At 48.6% G+C, this 21,993-nt stretch overlaps 1 protein-coding gene across 12 annotated transcripts in view; it reads left to right on the top strand.

The window, feature by feature from the left end:
* The first annotated feature begins 4,262 nt into the window (after positions 1 to 4,262).
* NEXN (nexilin F-actin binding protein) overlaps positions 4,263 to 21,993 on the top strand; it is a 50,597-nt gene continuing 32,866 nt past the window's right edge. For 3 of the 12 annotated variants that reach the window (XM_035717852.2, XM_025417916.3, XM_049111768.1), the window contains exons 1-2: positions 4,314 to 4,466; positions 6,597 to 6,677. The gene's annotated coding sequence lies outside the window, so the exon portion shown is untranslated. Of the gene's footprint in view, positions 4,467 to 5,241; positions 5,416 to 6,596; positions 6,678 to 21,993 lie in introns of those variants that run through there. The other 9 variants (XM_025417911.3, XM_049111765.1, XM_025417913.3 and 6 more) reach the window with 7 other exon arrangements.

Below are 21,993 nucleotides of genomic sequence, written 5' to 3'. Positions count from 1 at the left end.
GAAAGGAAGAAAGAAAGAGAAAGAAAGAAAGAAAGAAAGAAAGAAAGAAAGAAAGAAAGAAAGAAAGAAAGAAAGAAAGAAAGAAAAAGAAAGAAAGAAAAAAAAAAAAAAGACCTTTTCCTTCGGGCAGCGCCGCTGTGGGCTCAGGCCCCTGCCGGAATGCGGGTCCGCTCGGCGCTCCGGGACCCCCTTGCACAAACCACGCCGGGAACCGTCGTCTGGGACTTCCGGCTTCTCTTCCTTCCGAGGGGGAAGGATGCACAGGCAAGGAGGGCAGTGCCGGCTGCCCCTGGTGTTTAGAATTCTGTCCTCGATTTTAGACCTCGGTCTCCCCGCTCGTCCTCGGTGGTGATGTTCGCAACCTGCTTCTGTCGCGGCCTCGAGGCTCTCCGCCAGGCTCACAGAACTAGGACTCCGTGGCCCGCGGCCGCCATCCCGTCACGCGGGACAGCGGGGCCGAGCGGGCGGGGCGGGGCGGGGGCGGCTTCCACGGGCGCCGCGGCCTCCGGGCCCGACCTGGCGCCCGGCCGGTCCCCGCCTGCAGGCGGCCCCGCGGCCCAGGCCCGTGGCCGGAACGTGCGCCGCGCCGCGCCGCGCGCCGCACACGCTCGCTCGCCCGCCACAACCACCGGGTCCACGTCGTAAAATGTGCCAAGAGAGCCAGAAAGCGCCGAGCGCCCGCCTCGCGCGCACCGCCTGGTCCGCCCGGTCCGGCTCCGTCCTGCCGCGCCGCTCCCGCCCCCCTCGGCCCCCGCGGCCACGCGTCCCCACAAGTCCCCGCGCCGCCGCCGCCGCCGCCGCCCCGAGGTCCCCGGGCCACGCCTCCTCCCCCCGCACCCAGGTTGGCAGCTGTGGGCCCGACTCGTGTTCTGGGCAGACGTGGACCGAGCGCACCTGCCACCTTCCGCGGGAGCCCCCATGTCGCCCCCTGCTGTCCCCTGGATCCTCAGTGCCTGGCCCGCCCGCGCCTGGGGGGGGGGTGACCGTGACGGGGGAGTGACCGTGACGGGGAGGGACCGTGACGGGGGGGAGGGACCGTGACAGGGGGGGAGAGACCGTGACGGGGGGTGGGAGAGACCGTGACGGGGGGGGAGAGGCCGTGACGGGGGGGGAGACCGTGACGGGGGGGGAGAGGCCGTGACAGGGGGGAAGAGACCGTGACGGGGGGGGGGAGTGACCGTGACGGGGAGGGGACAGAGCGTGACGGGGGGGGAGACCGTGACGGGGAGGGGAGAGACCGTGACGGGGGGGGGTGACAGACCGTGACCGGGGGGGGGTGACAGACCGTGACGGGGGGGGGGGGTGACAGACCGTGACGGGGGGGAGACCGTGACGGGGGGGTGGAGAGACTGTGACGGGGGGGGGAGTGACCGTGACGGGGAGGGGACAGACCGTGACGGGGGGGAGAAACCGTGACGGGGAGGGGAGAGACCGTGACTGGGGGGGTGACAGACCGTGACGGGGGGGGGGGTGACAGACCGTGACGGCGGGGGAGACACCGTGACGGGGGGGGGGAGACCGTGACGGGGGTGGGAGACCGTGACGGGGGGGGTGGAGAGACCGTGACGGGGGGGGAGAGACCGTGACGGGGGGAGAGACCGTGACGGGGGGGAGAGACCGTGACGGGGGGGAGACCGTAGACCGTGACGGGGGGGAGACCGTGACGGGGGGGGGAGGACCGTGACGGGGGTGGGAGACCGTGACGTGGGGGGGAGAGACCGTGACGTGGGGGGAGAGACCGTGACGGAGGGAGAGAGACCGTGACAGGGGGGAAGAGACCGTGACGGGGGGGGGGGGAGTGACCGTGACGGGGAGGGGACAGACCGTGATGGGGGGGAGACCGTGACGGGGGGGGGGGAGAGACCGTGACGGGGAGGTGACAGACCGTGACGGGGGGGGAGAGAGACCGTGACAGGGGGGAAGAGACCGTGACGGGGGGGGGGGGGAGTGACCGTGACGGGGGGGGGACAGACCGTGACGGGGGGGGGGTGACAGACCGTGACGGGGGGGGGGTGACAGACCGTGACGGTGGGGGAGACACCGTGACGGGGGGGAGACCGTGACGGGGGGGTGGAGAGACCGTGACGTGGGGGGAGAGACCGTGACGGAGGGAGAGACCGTGACAGGGGGGAAGAGACCGTGACGGGGGGGGGAGTGACCGTGACGGGGAGGGGACAGACCGTGACGGGGGGGGGGGACAGACCGTGACGGGGGGGAGACCGTGACGGGGGGGAGAGTGACCGTGACGGGGGAGGGAGAGACCGTGACGGGGGAGGGGAGACACCGTGATGGGGGGAGAGACCGTGACGGGGGGGGAGTGACCGTGACGGGGGGCGGTGACCGTGACGGAGGGGGGGAGTGACCGTGACGGGGGGGGAGAGAGACCGTGACAGGGGGGGAAGAGACCGTGACGGGGGGGGGGAGTGACCGTGACGGGGAGGGGACAGACCGTGACGGGGGGGGGGTTACAGACCGTGATGGCGGGGAGACACCGTGACGGGGGGGAGACCGTGACGGGGGGGGGAGACCGTTACGGGGGAGAGACCGTGACGGGGGGGTGACCGTGACGGGGGGGGAGAGACCGTGACGGGGGGGTGACCGTGAGAGGGGGGGGAGAGACCGTGACGGGGAGGGGAGAGACCGTGACGGGGAGGGGAGAGACCGTGACGGGGGGGAGAGACCGTGACGGGGGGGAGAGTGACCGTGACGGGGGGGGAGAGACCGTGACGGGGGAGGGAGACACCGTGACGGGGGGGGAGAGACCGTGACAGGGGGGAAGAGACCGTGACGGGGGGGGGAGTGACCGTGACGGGGAGGGGACAGACCGTGACGGGGGGGGGGGGGGACAGACCGTGACGGGGGGAGACCGTGACGGGGGGGAGAGTGACCGTGACGGGGGAGGGAGAGACCGTGACGGGGGAGGGAGACACCGTGATGGGGGGGAGAGACCGTGACGGGGGGGGAGTGACCGTGACGGGGGGCGGTGGACCGTGACGGAGGGGGGGAGTGACCGTGACGGGGGGGGAGAGAGACCGTGACAGGGGGGAAGAGACCGTGACGGGGGGGGGGAGTGACCGTGACGGGGAGGGGACAGACCGTGACGGGGGGGGGGGGTGACAGACCGTGATGGCGGGGGAGACACCGTGACGGGGGGGGAGACCGTGACGGGGGGGGGAGACCGTTACGGGGGGAGAGACCGTGACGGGGGGGTGACCGTGACGGGGGGGGAGAGACCGTGACGGGGGGGGTGACCGTGACGGGGGGGGAGAGACCGTGACGGGGAGGGGAGAGACCGTGACGGGGAGGGGAGAGACCGTGACGGGGGGGAGAGACCGTGACGGGGGGGAGAGTGACCGTGACGGGGGGGGAGAGACCGTGACGGGGGAGGGAGACACCGTGACGGGGGGGGAGAGACCGTGACGGGGGGGGAGTGACCGTGACGGGGGGTAGTGACCGTGACGGAGGGGTGGAGAGACCGTGACGGGGGGGGGGGGGTGACCGTGACGGGAGTCAGGCCCGGCCTAGGCGCCGCCAGAGCTGCGCGGGGAGGGGGGGGGGGTTGCCCCCGGCCCGTCTGGTGAACGTGCGCGGGTCCCCTCGGGGCACAGCCTCGGGGCGGGAAGCGCGTGTGGACGCTTAGTGCGGTTTCCAAGAGGTCTCTTCTTCCGTCTTACTTATTTTGTGCAGGGAGCGGGGGTCCCCTCCGCGGACAGGTGCCCCCTCTGCATGAGCAGTTCAGGTGTCAGTTCAGGTGGTTCAAGGGACGGGCGGGGGCGGGGCTGCAAAGGTCGGGGCGCCACCAGGCCCCGTGCTCCCCGTGGGCTTTGCCTCCCACCAGAGGAAGGTAGCACCCCCCTCCCCCCCTCACTCTCCTCAGTCGCCGGCCCCTGGCGGTAGAGACGAGCCCCGAGCCCCGACAGCCCGAGCGGCCCGCGCCGCCGCCCTAGGGTCTCCGGCCTCACGGCCCCGCCGAACGGCTGGGCTCGGGGTGCTGCCTGGGGAGCCGGGGGCTGGGGGGGCCTGCCCGGGGGCCCCAGTCCGCCGCCCCCCGCCCCCCGCCCCCCGCCGGGCACCGACCCCCCGCGACGGGCTCGGCGACCCGAGTCGGGCTGCGCGGCCCCCCCGCGGGCGCTACGGCGGAGGGGGCTGGGGGCTGGGGGCTGGGAGCTGGCCCGGCGCGCTGGAACAGCTGCAGCCGGCGCTGGGCCCGCCTGGAATGCGGGAGCGGGCTGCGCACCAGGACTTTTATGGAAACTTGCTGCTGGAGGCGGCGGCGGCGGCGGCGGCGGCGGCCAGAGGGCTCCCAGCGGCCGGGGCGGCGGCGGCGCGAGCTCCCCGAGCTCCCGGACCTCCCCGAGCACCCCAGCACCCCGAGCACCCCGGACCCCCGCCCACACGCGGGCGCAGGACGCGCACGGCCCCTCCGGGCGCCACGAGGACGCCCGCCGGTCGCCGGGTCCTGGCGGGTGAGCGGGGGCGGGGGGCGGAGAGCGTGGGGCGGGAGCGGGGGCGGACGCGGAGGGGTCGGGCCCCCGCGGGGCAGGGCGCGGGCTGCGGGGCGAGACGCGGCCCCCGGACCCCGCGTCCGCCGTGTGTCCGCGGCTGGGGCGGGGCGGGGGCGCTGCGCTCCCGGCCCGCGCCCCGAGTTTGGGCGACTTCGGCGGCGGCGCCCCCCACCCCGAGCCCCGCGGGGACGAGCGCGCGCGGACCTGGGGGCCCGCAGGTGTGGGTGCCGTCGGCCCGCCCCGCCTGCAGAGCCGTCCTGCCCGGCCGCCCCGCGGGGGCTGCGCCTGCCCCTCCCTCCACCTCCAGGGCATCTTTTTCCGGAGGCGGTTTTGTCCTGGGGGGGGGTCGGGAGCTGGAGCGCGTACCGCGGTCACCCCCGGGCACCTCGCTCGGCCGTCTGCTTTCCAGGAGCGCGACGCGTGGCGCAGCGCTGCACACGTGCGGGCGCGGGAGGGGGTCCCCGCCGCTGACCCCCCCCCCGACCCCCGGCCCCCGTGTGTGTTTGGAGGGACCGTAGCGCGAACAAGGGGTGGGGGTGGGGGCGGGGGGTGGTGGCCGGAGAGTGAGCGGGCCGCATCCCGGCGGGGGGTCCGGCGGGGTGGGGGGGGCGTCCGGCGGGGGCGCACCGGGGCTCCGGGAAGAGCCAGCTCCACGCCGCGCTCAGCCCGCCTTGTCCACGGATCCACGCACGGCGGGATGGGGTGGCGCTGGTGATGCCACGCGTGGCCGAGGGGACCCCTGGGCCCCCCAGTCCTCGAACAGCTCAAGCAACGGGCGTAGGAAACCACCACCAACCTCAAAATACTCTGGGCCTGGGTTGCAGGTGTGCTAGGGACAGGCCTGATGACCCGGAAGGAGGGGCGAGGTGCTCAGGGCACGTGGACTCGTGGACTCGGGTTATTTAATCGGGTTAGTTAACAAGATGCTTCCTCACAGCAGTTAGCGCCCCCGCCCCCCCGTTTTGGAAGATGTTTTCTGTTTTGAGTGGAGTAATTCAAAGAGCAACGTGGGGAACTGTGTGTTTATGTGCAACGACTCCTGTAAGGAGCCCTAAGCGAGACCCCGACACAATTCCTTCAAATCCAGCTTCCCCTCCGTACAGGGTGGGTGTAATTAGTGTTAATATTCACACTTATGAATCCACTTGAGGCTGAGCTGTAGTGAACGGCAATTTTTCTTGCTCACCTTCAATGGAACCTGTGCTATTTTTGAGAGTTTGATATGTAAGGCCCATCATTGTCAAAATGTATGTCATCCTGAGGTGGCTATATTTAGCATCAACAAAGGAATGCGTTATCTAGGCGTTTGAACAGTATTTTTCCCCTGAAATTACACTTGAGGTATTCAGGTTAGGGTTTCATTTATGAACAAAATGAAAACTGAGTATGTATATTTGGAAGAGATTAATTGGGGATTTAGAGTGACCTAAAATGACATACTTCATTTAGAGGGGGGGAAAAAACCCTGTTATTTTTGAACTGCCCTAAAGGCACATAAAGGTATTGTTTAAATGAAAACACAAGCCTGCAAGAAAGAAAACAAAGTAGTAAATGTTGGAAAGTACGGAAGAGGCAGATGTCTAAAAGTTTTATGGGCGAGAGGAGTCAGTACATTTTATGATATGTAGGCCATCTACACACAAGCAACATCCTGGCAGTCAGCTTTATAATTTAGGAGAACGACCTACAACATTAACAATTTCACGTATTTCTGTTCTTATTTAATCAGCTTGTGATCTGTATCACCTGCAGAGTTCCTTTCACGTTCTCTTCTGGCTTTGTGATTGTAAAATTACGTGTTATTTACATACACTTGGAATGTTGTATTTTCCTCTTCTGTTTTAATATTCAGTGCATGGTTTGGCTGGACTTAGGGCCGTATACTTTCTACATACACTCTAGGATGAGCGCATTTTTATCCTGAAATCCAACTTATTTAGCTTCCCGTAAAATGGACGTTTTTTTGTTCTAAAGTTAACATAACCATAATAAATGTATGGTCACAAATGATCGAGAATGGAAAAGGGGGCTTCCAAAAGGTAACACTGCATACTGTTAGTGTTTCGATGTAGTTCCTCTTCTTCCCTCCAGGCACAGGATCTTGTCCCTTGCATTGCCGAACCTCAGCGGAACTGCGTGGCCACAAGTCCCTGGTGCGGTGTCTGCCATCCAGTAAGTGCTCAGCACCTCCTCTTCCCCCCCACCACCCCTTTGATTTTTCCTTCTTGTTCTCTCCTTCTCCTGTCAGATTAGAAGACAGATTACGGCTCCCTAGGCCACATTTTGAAGTTGGTGAAATTTGACTTCCATCTTCCTTTCTGTGCCTCTTTCATGTCCTTTCCTCCCCTTTGACTGTGGCCTCCTTCTTTTCAGGCCAAACTAGGCCTCTCTTTGTCTCTCCGTTTTTCTCAGCGCCGCCTGTTCCTTTTGATCAGGGGCCACAGATTGGCGGCCAGAAAGCCACCTTCAGCCACAAAGCCCCACTTTAAAAATTGGTACATTTTATGATAAAAATATGGATTTCCAGCCTCTCTTGAAGAACTAGGTCATTTCTGCACAGCAACAGTACCCTGGGACTAAGTGGTGCCTCCCCGTCAGGGTGCACACACCCCTTTGACACCGTCTCCGCTCCCCCGTTATCTTGCGACTCACTTTGTCACCTGTCACTGACACTACCTTGCGTTAACTCACCTGACCCTGGACTCTAGAGCATGCAGGCCCTTGGTGTGAGTGTGAGGCAAGTATGGCCCCGGCATTAGGAACCTGGACTTTATTTATTTATTTATTTATTTATTTATTTATTTATCTATCTATCTATCTATCTATCTATCTTCAAGATTTTATTTATTTGTTCATGAGAGAGACACAGAGAGAGAGGCAGGGACATAGGCAGGGGGAGGAGCAGGCTCCATGCAGGGAGCCCTATGTGGGACTCGATCCCTGGACCCCAGGATCATGTCCTGAACCAAAGGCAAAGCTCAACTGCTGAGCCCCCCAGGGATCCCCTGGAACCTGGACTTTAAGTGGTGTAGATCTATTCCAGTTAGGTCATGGAGGGCTCCTGGGGGCCTCAGTCGGTTAAGCATCTGTCTTTGGCTCAGGTATGATCCTTGAGCCCCCAGATCGAGCTCCACATCGGCCTCCCCACTCAGCAGAGAGTCTGCGTCTCCTCCTGACCCTCCCCCATCTCATGCTCTGTCTCACTGTCTCTCAAATACATAGTTTTTTTTTTTTTTTTAATATCCTGGGAATGAGAAGAAGAGGTTAACGTTCATTGACTCTAATTGCTAGTGTCAGTTGGAGCTGGAAGAGACTGCGTAGGGCTAACTAAAATATTTTGACTGCTGGGATTTTAGCATTGGGTAGGTATTTCTGGGAAAGAAATCTTTCCTAGGAACTCTTAAAATAATCCTCAACTTTCTGCATCCTAGAAGTGTTGAGGAGAGTTTTTTGACCCCTAGACATTGGCCATAAAGAGGAATAACTCCTGGTCCTTGTCTGCCTCCACAGCCGTCCTTGGTTTGGAGGCTCAGGTCTGCCCATTCCCAGCTGTGGCCTCCAGGGAAAGGCTGTGTCCACTTGCCCAGCCTCCTCCAGATGCTACCATGTCCGTGTGCTTTGAAAACCAGCTTCTGGTTTTCAGGAGACCTAGTGTAATGTAAATCCACTCCATTTTATTTTCTATTCATTCGTTTATGCATCCTCATCATCAGCCCTCTTTTTGGAGAATTTTTTTTTAAGATTTTATTTATTCATGAGAGACACACAGGGAGAGGCAGAGACACAGGCAGAGGGAGAAGCAGGCTCCCTGCAGGAACTCGATGCTAAACTCCATCCCAGGACCCCGGGATCATGACCTGAGCCAAAGGCAGATGCTCAATCGCTGAGCCACCCAGGCGTCCCTGGAAATGTTAATCATGACTTTTATTTGGACTGTCTCTGGATCAGTTTTCCCGTTAGGTTATTGTTATCCACTCACTCAAATATGAATTGAGTTTGTACTGTGTCCTTGTTGTGTGAGACACTAAGGATAAAGAACAGAGAAGAGGGATCCCTGGGTGGCGCAGCGGTTTGGCGCCTGCCTTTGGCCCAGGGCGTGATCCTGGAGACCCAGGATCGAATCCCACGTCGGGCTCCCAGTGCATGGAGCCTGCTTCTCCCTTCTGCCTGTGTCTCTGCCTCTCTCTGTCTCTCTCTGTCTCTCTCTCTCTCTCTCTCTCTCTCACTGTGTGCTTATCATAAATAAATTTAAAAAAATAAAAAAAAAAGAACAGAGAAGAGCAGCATTCTTTTAATGGGCTGATAGTGTGATGAACGTTCTTTGAAGATTGTCACATACAGTTGTACGAGTGTAAAGTGTTATACGTTATTAATACAGGAGAATGGCAAAGCAGGTTGAAAATGAGATTCTTGGTCATCAGTGAGGAGTTGTTTATTGGTGCGAAAAAGCATCTCACTATTTCAAATAGATGAAATAGGATCTAATTTAATATTTTTGAATTGTGACAAGTTTATAACTGGTTTTATAACATTTTTGAAGTATAAGATTATAATTTTCATTAACTAAATGTAATGAACTTACTTTGTTTTTAAGGGTGTATTTCTGCTATAGTGAAAAGTGATAAAAATTTAGGCTCACATTTTATGAAGCTCAAAACAGTGTTTGTTCCAAAGACTAAAGAGATAGGGTGTATGTTTTTTAAGACTTTATTTATTTGAGAGAGAGAGAAAGAGAGCAGGCGGGAGGGTGGGAGAGAATATAAGCAGAGGGAGAGGAAGAAGGAGAAGCAGACTCCCGGCTGAGCAGGGCTTCATGTTGGGCTTGATCCCAGGACCTGGGTATCAGACCTGAGCCAAAGGCAAACACTTAACCAAGTGAGCCACCCAGGCGCCCCAGAGCCAACTAGACGCCCCAGAGATAGGTCTTAACATTTACTTGTAGCATATAGTTAACTGTTCTAAAATCTTAAAGGGGCATCTGGGTGGCTTTGAGCCTTTGGCTCAGGTGATGATTCTGGCGTCCTGGGTTGGAGCCCCACAGGAAGCCCTGCTCAGTGGGGAGTCTGCTTCCCCTCTTCCTCTGCCCCTCCCACTGTTCATGCTCTCTCATGCACCCTCTCTCTCAAATAAGTAAAACTTAAAATATAAAATCTTAAAAGTTGAGACAGGGATCCCTGGGTGGCGCAGCGGTTTGGCGCCTGCCTTTGGCCCAGGGCGCGATCCTGGAGACCCAGGATCGAATCCCACATCAGGATCCCAGTGCATGGAGCCTGCTTCTCCCTCTGCCTATGTCTCTGCGCCTCTCTCTTTCTCTCTGTGACTATCATAAATAAATAAAAATTTAAAAAAAAAAAAAAAAAAAAGTTGAGACAAAGAATTTACTTGAGTTTAATGAACTGCAGATTTAAAGCTGTCAGGCTTGACAGTGCTATTCCTTGAGAAAGGAGATAACACATTAACACAATGAAACAGCTATTTTAAATGATAGCTATGATTTAAAAATTCTTTTCTTGGTGCCTGCGTTGTTATCTTGAAATATTTTAATTGCATGTCTAAAAAGTCAAGGAAAATAAATTTAGAAGATATAGAGGTCAAAATAGATCCAGTGAAATTCTAGAACAGAAATACTAGCATAGTTTTAGATCTGTCGTACTTAATGTTACCTCCTACTATGAGACTTACATATTGTCTCACAGCTTGAGCTTAATACCTTAATATTCAACCTGGAGATTATAACAGCCCCAAATTATACTCTATTCTTAAAACACATTTTATCAGGCTGTTAAGTCATTCTCAAAAGCTTCTTGAAGCTTATTTTACTATTTGCTATGCCTATGGATACCAGTATTAATATTATCATTGGGCATATTTTGTGTGTGTGTGTGTGTGTGTGTGTATATATATATATATATATATGTATGTCTTGTGTACTTAAATTAGGTAAAAATGGTGAATGATAAAGTGAAATGAGTAGTTGAGTAAGTCAAGAAACTTGGAGTCTAGTTCCTTGTTCTCTGAACAGCTTCCAACCTGTATAAATCACTAAACCTCTTTGTGCCTCCTGTTCATATGGTAAAGGGGTTGGACTAAATGATCCTTTTTTTTTTTTTCTTTTTTTTAAAGATTTATTTGAGAGAGAGAGTGTGTGTGCACACGCGCGCGCGCGCGCGCGCGCCTGTGGGAGGAGGGGCAGAGGGAGAGAATCTTCAGGCTGACTCCCTGCTGAGCTCAGAGCTCAACACCGGGACTCAGTCCCGAGACCTATGAGATCATGGGTCTGAGCTGAAACCAAGACTCCAACACTTAAGTATCTCTACCACCCAGGCGCCCCAGACTGAGTGATCTTTAAGGTCCTGAGATAATGAGCTCCCAAAATCCTATTCTTACCCACATCTGAACAGACCCCAGATGTAATTCTGACAGGTAGTAAAACCTGTTCAAAACTAAACTCCTTTTCTGACCCTTCAAACACATTGTCAAGCCTAATGACAATCAATGGTAACTGCCAACTTATTCGCTGAAATGAGAACCGTCGAGTTAATTAATTCTTCACGGTATTCCTCTTCTCTCCTCTCCCTGTCCAAATCTAATTGGCCGGAGCTCTTGCGGTAGTAACCCCCCTACCAGGTAGGTTCCCTGGAAGCAGGGCCTTTGCCTTTTGGTTCACTTCCATCCCTGCACAGCCCAGGATAGCGTCTGGCTTATTGATAGACACTTGTTAAATCAGGGGGTGAATGGGTTGCCATGTCCTGTCAATTCCACTTCGAAAACGTCTCTTCCAACTTTTCATTCGTGATGCACTCTGCTTGTCCTCTTGCCTGTAATCTTCCCCTGTTTACTTCAGTTTTCTGTACGCCTGTCAGAGTGCTTTTTCTTTCTAAGAATACATCTCTGATTCACATTCTTATTTTTAAAAAATCCTTCTCTGCATCCTCATTGCCTGTAAGATCAAGTCTAAACTTTCTTAATAGAACATTTAGGAATCTTCCCAGTCTGCGTGCCCAGCCTGTCTTTCTGGTTTTACCCCGGGGTTTGCTGGCCAGCTTACAGCTCTCTAAACTGGCAGTGGGTCATCAGGCACTGGTGTTTTTGTTCATGTTACTGCTTTTGTCTCCATGGGTGAAATCCTATTTTTCTTAAATCCTATTTATCTTTCAAGGTCTAAATCAAATGTCACCATCTCTGGGTAACTTTTCCTAGCTCCAACCCTCTCCTTCATCCCACCATTGTCTTTTTTTTTTAATTTTTATTTATTAATGGTAGTCAGAGAGAGAGAGCGAGAGAGAGAGAGGCAGAGACACAGGCAGAGGGAGAAGCAGGCTCCATGCAACAAGAGCCCGATGTGGGATTCGATCCCGGGTCTCCAGGATCGCACCCTGGGCCAAAGGCAGGCGCTACCCTGCTGCGCCACCCAGGGATCCCCCCACCATTGTCTTTTCCACAACTTTTCCATGTTTCTATAGCCCTGTATATATGCTATTATAGCGCCTCATACTTTGTGTTATAATTATGTGTGGTTCCATCTCTTTCTCCCAACAAATCTACTTGATTTCAAAGGCTATTTCATACATTTTGTATTCCGTGGACATGCATGATGTCTGTACAAACTACGTTCTCCTCACAAAAATGCTGTATTGTAATACAGACCCAATGTGTCAAATTTGAAAAAACATACAACCTTTAATAAATCCTACGGTAATATGCTATAGGCTATAGTAATATTGCAGTATAGTTTCTGGAACCTATGATGGGTACTCTGTTGTCTTCATTTGACATGAATGATTGCTGTGTTAGAATGGAACCGTTAAAGCCCTTCATCATCCCAGCCTTCTTTATTATGACCAAGCTCTTGTTGATGAGCTACGTGTTTAGCCTTATCCTTTGGTATTTTTTTCTCTACTCATTCTTTCTTTCTTTTTTCTTTTTTTTTTTTCCTTTTTTTTTTTTTTTTTTCTCATTCTTGATAACAATTCATCTGGCTCTCCTGTGGTCTTAAACCCTTGGAACTGTGCGAAGGGGCTCAATTGTTGTGTTGCTGCTGCCCCCTGAAGGTGGCCAAGGACATCACACCCGCCTGTGCAGCGGATGGGAAATCCACTTAATACTAGATTTAGGCAAAGACTGTGAGATTCCCTCCCCATATAAAATCCTTTGGCGTTCAGGTTACCGACTATAGGAATTAAGTCATTCAAATACTTCATTTAGCATTCTAAAACAGTGAGGCAGTGCTCAGTCCAATGACTCCCTTTGTTGAATGAGAACTGACATTTGATACAATCTTCTTTCCTATAATTCAGCCAATCTCAGAATATGGTTTTAGAATCCCTGGGAGTTGGGATGCCTGGGTGGCTCAGGGGTTGAGCCTCTGCCTTCTGCTCAGGTCGTGATCCTGGGGTCCCAGGATCAAGTTCCGCATCAGGGCTCCTGCAGGGAGCCTGCTTCTCCCTCTGCCTGTGTCTCTGCCTCTCTCTTTGTGTCTCTCATGAATAAAAAAAAAAACAAAACCCTGGGAGTCTCCAAGACCCTCCAGGGGCCCATGAAGTCCTTCCTTTCCTAATTACGTATCTTTATGAGGCCATATCTTTGAATACTTCAGTCAAAACAACATATCACAATAGTTTGAAGCAGAAGCAGGTGTGAGAATGTGCCTTTTATTGAGCCAGAATTAGAGAGATGTGCAAAAAAAAAAAATAAAACAATGCCACTCTTATTCTTTTTAATTTTGAAAATTATTTTTCATAAAATATTTTTGTTAGTATACAATGGGTTTGTTACTATCTTCTTCGGAAGACTTTAAAAGTAACTACTCAAAAAATAGTAAGTTCTTATTTGATGAGGTCATTAATAAGATTAAATTACATATAAATGTACGGTTTTTTTTTTAATGTAAGAGTTGTTTTTTTTTTTTTTTTTTAAAGCTGCAGTGCTTTGCAGGAAAGACCTGGAGTCTCTATACTAAGTAAAGATGAAGAGTGGAAAGAGTGTTTTAATTTACAATATATCAAATAGCTGTAGATATAATCTATTAAAAAGTTCTCAAAGGCTTCTCAGTATGGTCCAGACATTAAGCCCTGAGCTCATAAAGTTTGATAACCATTCCTCTAATTCATAGCCTTTCTTCTACTAGAGGCATTTTTAACAGAGAACTTATTTTTATATGTGTTCACATTTTCAGATGTTATTTAAATGAATCACTTTCTAACTAAAAATGTTAGCCTCATTATATTGGTAATTATCTTTTATCCCATCTAGACTGAGCTCCATAAAAAGAGATATTTTAGCGGCACCTGGGTGGCTCAGCTGGTTTAGCATCCAACTCTTGATTTCAGCTCAGGTCATGATCTCAGGGTTGTGAGATTGAGCCCTGTGCTGGCCTCTGTGCTGGGCGTGAAGCCTGCTTAAGATTTTCTCCCTCCCTTCCCCCTCCCACATACTCCCTTAAAAAAAAAACAAACAAACAAGATTTTATTCATCTTGTCATCTTGCTAGTGCCTTACACTGTACTGTGTCTAGCACATTGTAGAAAGATGTTCAGTGAGTTTCTTAAATGAATAAATATTCATTTTAGCTAATTTCATCTCTTCCCATTTATTTTTACTTCTTTCATACTCCTAACCTCTAAATGTGTGGACTAACATGCAAACCACCTACTGTGTGGCCCATTTTAGGGACTCAGTTGTTAGTTTCCACTCTTCTCCTTTATTCAGTATAGAGATTCCAGGTTGTCCTGTGATGTACTGTAGCTTTATTTATTTTTATTTTTTATTTTTTAAATTTTTAAAAAGATTTTATTTATTCATGAGAGACACGCACAGAGAGAGAGAGAGAGACAGGCAGAGGGAGAAGCAGGCTCCATGCAGGGAGCCCAATGTGGGACTCAATCCCGGGACTCCAGGATCACGCCCCGGGCGGAAGGCCAGCGCCAAACCACCGAGCCACCCAGGGGTCCTCCTGTACTGTAGCTTTAAAAAAAAAAAAATCCCTACATTTTATTTACATATGTAACTTAATTTTATTAATGATTTCATCAAGTGAGAACTCAGCAATTTTCTTTGAGTATTACTTTAAATTCTTTCCAAGAGAGAATAAAAGGCAAGAATTTCGGAGTTTGATTCTGCACATATTTCCGAGGGAATAGGAGGATGTACTGCATGGTACTTAGGCTGTGTAGGACTTAAGGCATCCGTGGAGTACTGGGGCCTTATGCTGAAATAGATGTACAAAATAAGTGAAACGGCCTGTAATGTTGAAGGTGATGGAAAAAGCAAGTAATTGTTGAAGCTTCTTGATTGGTATATGAGGGTATGTTGTATTAGTCTCTCTAATATTGTATATGTCTGAAATTTCCATAATAAAAAGCTAAAGAAGATAGACTAGACTGATATGTCTGGGATGTTTAACCATATAAAAAATTTAAAAGTTTATGCCAGGTATACCTAGAGGCCTAAGCACATTTAGAGATGTCAGAGACTGAAGGAGAGAGAACATTCATGCTCAGGGTTTAGTGGAGAAAATCACCACTTCTATTAACTTAGTTTGGGAAAATACTTCATTGATAAGAAAGTGGCTTAAGAAATGTCTTGGAAGGGGGTGCCACCTGGCTCAGATGGAGAAGCTTGTGACTCTTGATCTCAAAGTCTGGAGCTTGAGCCCTATGATGAGTATAGAGATTGCTCAAATAAATAGAAATAAAAAAAGAAACAATCCTCTTGGAGGTAGAAATGAGCTACTGAATGTGTATGCTAGGTGAGAGGTTGAAGGAGTGGGAAGAGGTAAAGGAAACCAGATCTGAGGGAGCCTGCAGAAGGCCTAACAAGCCCAGATGAAAATTTTAATTGTGATGCGTGATGCACCATGCAGTTAATATCCTCAGAGCTGGAGTGAGAGACCAGAGTTGGGGAGCATGGAGGGGTAGGGGATGCAGTAGTTGAGTAAGGGCACCTGATGAAGACAGAAAAAGTGAATTGTTACCCTATTAGAAATCAAAGGGATTGTGGCTAGAAGCTACTAGGGAACTTTTAAAAACCTTATTTTACTAATAATGCATATTTAAAATCATTATTCTGACAATATGTGTGAGTTAAGAACTTTGAAGAAACTGCATTAGCAGCTTCTGGGCACCAGGGTGGCTCAGTCAGTTAAGCGTCTGCCTACAGCTCAGGTCGTGGTCCCAGGGTCCTAGGATTGAGCCCTGTACCCGGCTCCCTGCTCAACGGGGAGCCTGCTTCTCCCTCTCCCTCTGCTTCTCCTTCTCCCTTTGCTGCTCCTCCTGCTGGTTTTATCTTGCTGTCAAATAAATAAATAAAATCTTAAAAAAAGAAAAGCTTCTGTATAGAAACTGAGGCAGCTTTATGTACTTACCACACTTGGATGCTGAAACCTATTGCAAAGACTTTTTATCAGGATTCTGAAGAAGAGAAAACTGTTAAAGTGAATATTTTGAATTTTATATATAGCTTCTCATCTTGTAGGTTTATTAATCAAAATGACAGTAATACATGTGAATACTAAATGCATGAGTATTTCTGGTAACTAATTATATGAAATTGAAGGAAGGCCTGGGGTCTCTGCTCCAAATAAACCAGCAAATTCCACAGGAGTTTATAGACTAGCAGGTGAAATGTTGACTAATAACATGGAAAAGCATGAAGGTGGGAGGCAATGATAAAATTAGCCTAAGATTGAATGCATTTTTGGATTTCGAGAATATATTCCTAAAAGATTAATTTGAAAATCTATAAATGTCCAATAGCAGATTTTAAAATAAGTACAGGCAATTCATTAAGGAAATAAAAGCTGGGCCAGAGGAATCAGATTTTTTAGACATCTCAGTTTTGATGATTACTACATGGATATTAAAAATCTTTCCATGATGGCTTTTGGGGTTTATTTTAAATTATCATTTATTATTTAATAGGCATTGAGGTAGGCACTAGAAAGGAACCAGTTTTCTATAATCTGGGAGACGAGGGATGGCTAGAGGGCTCAGTGGTTGAGCATCTGCCTTTGGCTCAGGTCGTGATCCCAGGGTCCTGGGATCAAGTTCTACATCAGGCTCCCCACAGGGAGCCTGCTTCTCCTTCTACTGTCTCTTTCCTTCTCTCTGTGTGTCTGTCATGAATAGATAAAATCTTTAAAAAAAAAAAAAAGAAGACGCCTGGGTGGCTCAGTGGTTAAGCATCTGCCTTCAGCCCAGGGCGTGATCCTGGAGTCCCAGGATCGAGTCCCATGTTGGACTCCTTGCACGGAGCCTGCTTCTCCCTCTGCCTGTGTCTCCTCTCTCTCTCTCTCTCTGTGACTCTCATGAATAAATAAGTAAATCTTAATTTAAAAAAAAAAAAGAAAGTTGAATCTTAGAGGGCAGCCTGGGTGGCTCAGCGGTTTAGTACCGCCTTCGGCCCAGGGCATGATCCTGGAGACTCAGTGTTGGGCTCCCTGCATGGAGCCTGCTTCTCCCTCTGCGTCTCTGTTTCTCATGAATAAATAAATTAAAATCTTAAATAAAAGAAAAAAAAAGAACCTTACCTGTGTCTGCAGATAGTAAAACTGACTGAACCATTAAAAATCCTGTTCTGAGGCTTTTGTTGAGAGTTTTGGCCAAGAGACTGCTAACAGCATGAGGCTAGGGAGTCTATTTAATGCTGTATTTCTCAATGCTTAGCAGAATGCCTGGCACACAGCAGATGCTTAATAAATATTTGTGTAATAAATGGTATATTCTGTTTATATCATATTGCTGCATAATGAAGATCATAATGATAGTAATACATTATATTCAGACAGTCCTTAACTGTTTATAAAGTGCTTCACCTTGAAGTTGGTAGGATTGACTTATGCAGCAAACAATTATTCTGTGTGTCTTCTGTATGCCAGGCATGTGCCACAGGCTGTATAGATACAGTAGTGCAAAAGCTACAGTCTCTGCTCTCAAAGAGCTCACATTCTGATAGAGGAGGTCATCAAGAAAGTGGTTCGTTACCACACATTGGGGTGAACGCCAGAGTCGGGGTAAGCATGGCAATGCTACGGAGACACACAGGAGAAGCACATAGTCCAGTCTTGCGGAGTCCAGGAAGACTTCCTGGAGAAAAATGACTAAGACCTAAAGGACGAGTAGGAGTCGGCGAAGAGATAAGGGAATGAGCAGAACTTCAAGCCGAGGGAGCTAGCTGTGCAAAGTCCTTGAGGTGTGCCAGTGTTTCCCTGTGGGTAATCGAGGGGGAGGAAGGTGTGGGGCTAAAGAGGCAGTTTAAACTACAGCATGTATCACATCACTCAGTGAAAAGTGTGGAGTGAGAAGAAACGGGCAGAGACTGAAACGTGGGCATGCAACATCCAAGAAGTGAGAAAGCCAGAGGGGCCCTCGGGGAGAATGGAAGGAATGGTCAGAGGTGGGGGAAGAACAAGGAGGGAGCAGTCAAGGAGTGAGATTTCAGAGGAAGGGAGTGGTTGAGAATGTCAGATGCAGTATTGACGTTCTGAAGGAGGGAACTGTGCGTTTTTTGGGCAATGTAATGAGAAAAGCATTATTGTTCCTAATTTTATATATAGAACTGAAGTTCACAGAAGTAAACTGGCTTGTCTAAAACCATGCATCTAATAACCCAAACAGAAACCCTAATACAAGTTTTCTGGCTCTAACTACAGTGCTTCCTCCACCATCACAGTTGTCTTCACATGTTTAGAAAGTCAACAGGTGGCACCTGGGTGGCTCAGTCAGTTAAGTGTCTGTCTTGAGCTCAGGTCATGATCCCAGGGTCCTGGATTCAAGTTCTGCATTGGGCTCCCTGCTTCTCCCTCTCATTTTGCCTGCCACTCCTCCTGCTTGTGCTCTCTGTCAAATAAAATCTTTATTAAAAAAAAAAACCATCAGTTTACTGAGAAAGTGTCATCAGGATATAATTCTGAACATTTGCAACAAAGGTCCTTAAGCAACAAAAGCTCTAGTGGAATATTTTGGAAGACTTCAAAATATATTTTTATTGACCTTTTGCCAAATTTAAAAATATGTAAGTTTGGAAATTTTTGTGTAAGAGGGGGTTTTATGAAAAATTATGACAGAATTGAACCTGTATATGCAATTTTAAAAATTGAAGTGTAATTACCAGTGTTCTATTAGGTTCAGGTGAACAACATGTTGATTCAGCAATTCTGTTCATTACTCGATGCTCACCAGGAGGAGTGTAGTTGCCATTTGTCACCATACAATGTTACACAGTATTATTTACTGTGTTCCCTATACAGTGTTTTTCATTCCTGTGACTTATTTATTTTATAACTGGAGTTTGTACTTTCTGATTCCTTTTATATATTTGGCCCATCCCTCTACCTATCTCCCCTCTGGCAACTATTCTTGTTTTTAAGAGTTTATGGGGTTGGTTTATTCATTTGTTTTTTAGATTCCACGTGTAGGTGAAATCATATGGTATTTGTCTTTCTCTTATCTATTTCACTTAGCATAATGCTCTGTAAACCCATCTATGTTGTCCCAAATGGCAAGATCTCATTCTTTTTTTTAATGTCTGAGTAATATTCCAGTGTGTGTGTGTGTGTGTGTGTGTGTATCTTCACATTTTCTTTATCCATCCACCCATTGAGGGACACTATTGTAAATAATGCTACAGTAACCAAAGGGGTACACATATCTTTTTGAATTACATATGACAATTAGAATGACAAGCACTGGACTCTCCATATCATTTTTCACAGTGGCATTCCCACCACTGAATTCCCACCAGTGAATTAGGGTTGTTTTCTCTACATCACCAATACTTGTTATTTCTTATCTTTCTGATACTTAGTCATTTTGATGGGTGAGATCATATCTCACTGTGGTTTTGATTTGCATTTCCCTGATGATTAGTAATGTTGAGCATCTTTTCCTATCTGTTGAATTTCTGTACGTCTTTGAAAAAAATGTCTATTTGGGTCTTCTGTGTATCTTTCAATCAGATTGTGTTTTGTTTTGGGTTTTTTTGGTGTTGAGTTGTAGAAACTCTATATATTTTGCGTATTAACCCCTTATTGCATATATCATTTGCATATATCTTCTCCCATTCAGCAGTTTGCCTTTTTGTCTTGTTGATGGTTTCCTTTGCTGGAGGTGTAGTCCCAATCGTTTGTTTTTGTTTTGGTTTCCCTTGCCTCAGAAGACATATCCATAAATGTGTTGCTAAGGACCATTTCCAACAGATTTCTGCTTGTGTTTTCTTCCCAGAATTTTATAGTTTCAGGTCTCACATTTCAGTCTTTCATCCATTTCAAGTATACTTTTGTGTATGGTATAAGAAAGACAAGTTTCATTCTTATGCATGTAGCTGTCCAGTTTTCCCAACACCATTTATTAAAAAGACTGTATTTTCCCCCTTGTATAATCTTGCCTTCTTTGTTGTAAATTAATGGGCCATATAGGTGTGGATTTATTCCTGGGCTCTCTATCCTGTTCTATCGTTATATGTTTTTCTTTTTGTGTCAGTACCATACTGTTTTGATTTCTAAGCTTTGTGATATGTTTTGAAATCTGGGATTGTGATTCCTCCAACTCTGTTCTTCTTTCTCAAGAAATAGAACAAATAGCTTTGGCTATTTGAGGTCTTCTGTGGCTCCATACACATTTTAGAATTATTTGTTCTAGTTCTATTAAAAATGCTATTGCTATCTTGATACAGATTACATTGAATCTATAGATTGCTTTGAGTATGTATTGGATGTTTTAATGACATTCATTCTTCCAATCCATGAACGTTATCTACCTTTCCATTTGTTTGTGTTATCCTCAATTTCTTTTATCAGTGTCCTACAGTTTTCAGCATACACAAAAATTAACTTCCTGCGTTAAATTTATTCCTAGGTATTTATTCTTTTTGGTGCAGTTGAAAATGGGGTTGTTTTCTTTTTTTGGGGGGGGGGTTAATTTCTCTTTCTGCTACTTTGTTATTAGTGAATAGAAATGCAACAAATTTCTGTATATTAATGGTCTAGAATTTTTAAATCAAAATACACATTGCACCACAAAAAATATGATCATTTACATATTAAGCAGCTATTATTTAGTCCAAAAATGGTCCCAAGTTGGTTGATATATGAGAGTGAGGCAGTTTGGGCTGAGTTGCATGTCATTGTGCCTTTCTGGGAGGAAGGGCCTGAGTAGTCAGGGCATTGTGGAGTGAAGATGGAGATGTAAAGGAGAGGATTTAAAGAAACTGAAAACTTTTCTGCTGCAGTTTAGAAAGCATAATGAGCCATTCCTTGACTAAATGTCAATACTGTTGGATTCCCTCCCACAGGAACTTCTTTGATGAATTTATGGTTCAGTGTTCAGCTTCACTAACATGTATGACACTCAAATGAGTTTTGAACATTTCTGAATCCATGTCATGACTTTGTTGGAATCCTATATACTTTAAAAATCCCTCATAAAACCAAAATTCTGTCATTATACAATTAAAAGTGAATTTGGCTACAATAGGAGTACACTGTTAAATAATGTTCTGTTAGATAATCCTGAAGCCTTCTATACTCTTGGCAATTTAGCAGAATGATGGTAGGTCATTCCTTAAGAGAATGACATACATGTGAATACTGTTACTTGATTCTTCACTATCATTAATTACAACAGTAGGAATGCTACATTGCATGTTGCTGACTTGGACACTTTTAAAATCAGAGAAAACAGTACCTGACTTAATCACATGTGAATGAATTCACTAAATGAATTCTAAACCACAACCAGCAGAGTTCTCTTCTTTTCATTCACTCCTTGAGAATCATTTAATAATCTAACTTGGTGATTTCCTTAACTCCAAGTAATTTTTTTTTTTTGAGAGAGAGAGACAGAACCACACATGTGCACAAGAGCAGGGGGAGGGGAGGGAGAAGGAAGAGGGTGAAGCAGACTCCCTTCTAAGCAGGAAGCTCAACATGGAGCTTGATCCCAGGGCTGTGAGATCATGACCTGAGCCAAAGGCAGACACTCAACTGCTCCATTCAAGCAAGCACCCCAAGTCCAAATAATTCTAAGAGAGTAACTGCTAGTGCAAATCAATTTAAAAGGAAATAAACTTGCTTAAATAAAAAGTGTGCTCACATGGGGCAAAATACCAGCACCATGTTGTACTGCCAGTTGCCAGTTAAAGACTACAGGTTCATTAAATGTAGAGAATACATGTCTTTTAAGCTTCCACTATATTTCTACTGCTCAGAATTATGGTTCTCAAATGATTTGATTAAAGGTTCTGTTGATTACACTGGTAGGTTAAGCCTTATAAGCTAATTGGTGTTCCCCTCCCTCTGACACACCAGTTGTATTGCTTTTTTTGGCATTAGCATAACACAGTAAGAATGCAGACTCTATAGTCAAACTGCCTGTTTTTATCCCGTGTCCACCAGTCATTATTTGTGTCCTCTTGGGCAAGCTCCTTAACTTTCTAAGTCTCAGTTTTCCCATCTTTAACAATTTACAGACTTAAAACCTATTAGATAAACTCAA

The sequence above is a fragment of the Canis lupus genome, chromosome 6 (genome assembly GCF_003254725.2).
Source record: "Canis lupus dingo isolate Sandy chromosome 6, ASM325472v2, whole genome shotgun sequence".
NCBI lineage: Eukaryota > Metazoa > Chordata > Mammalia > Carnivora > Canidae > Canis > Canis lupus.
The sequence above is the reverse complement of the archived record's forward strand: the minus strand, read 5'-3'. Positions and strand labels throughout refer to the sequence as shown.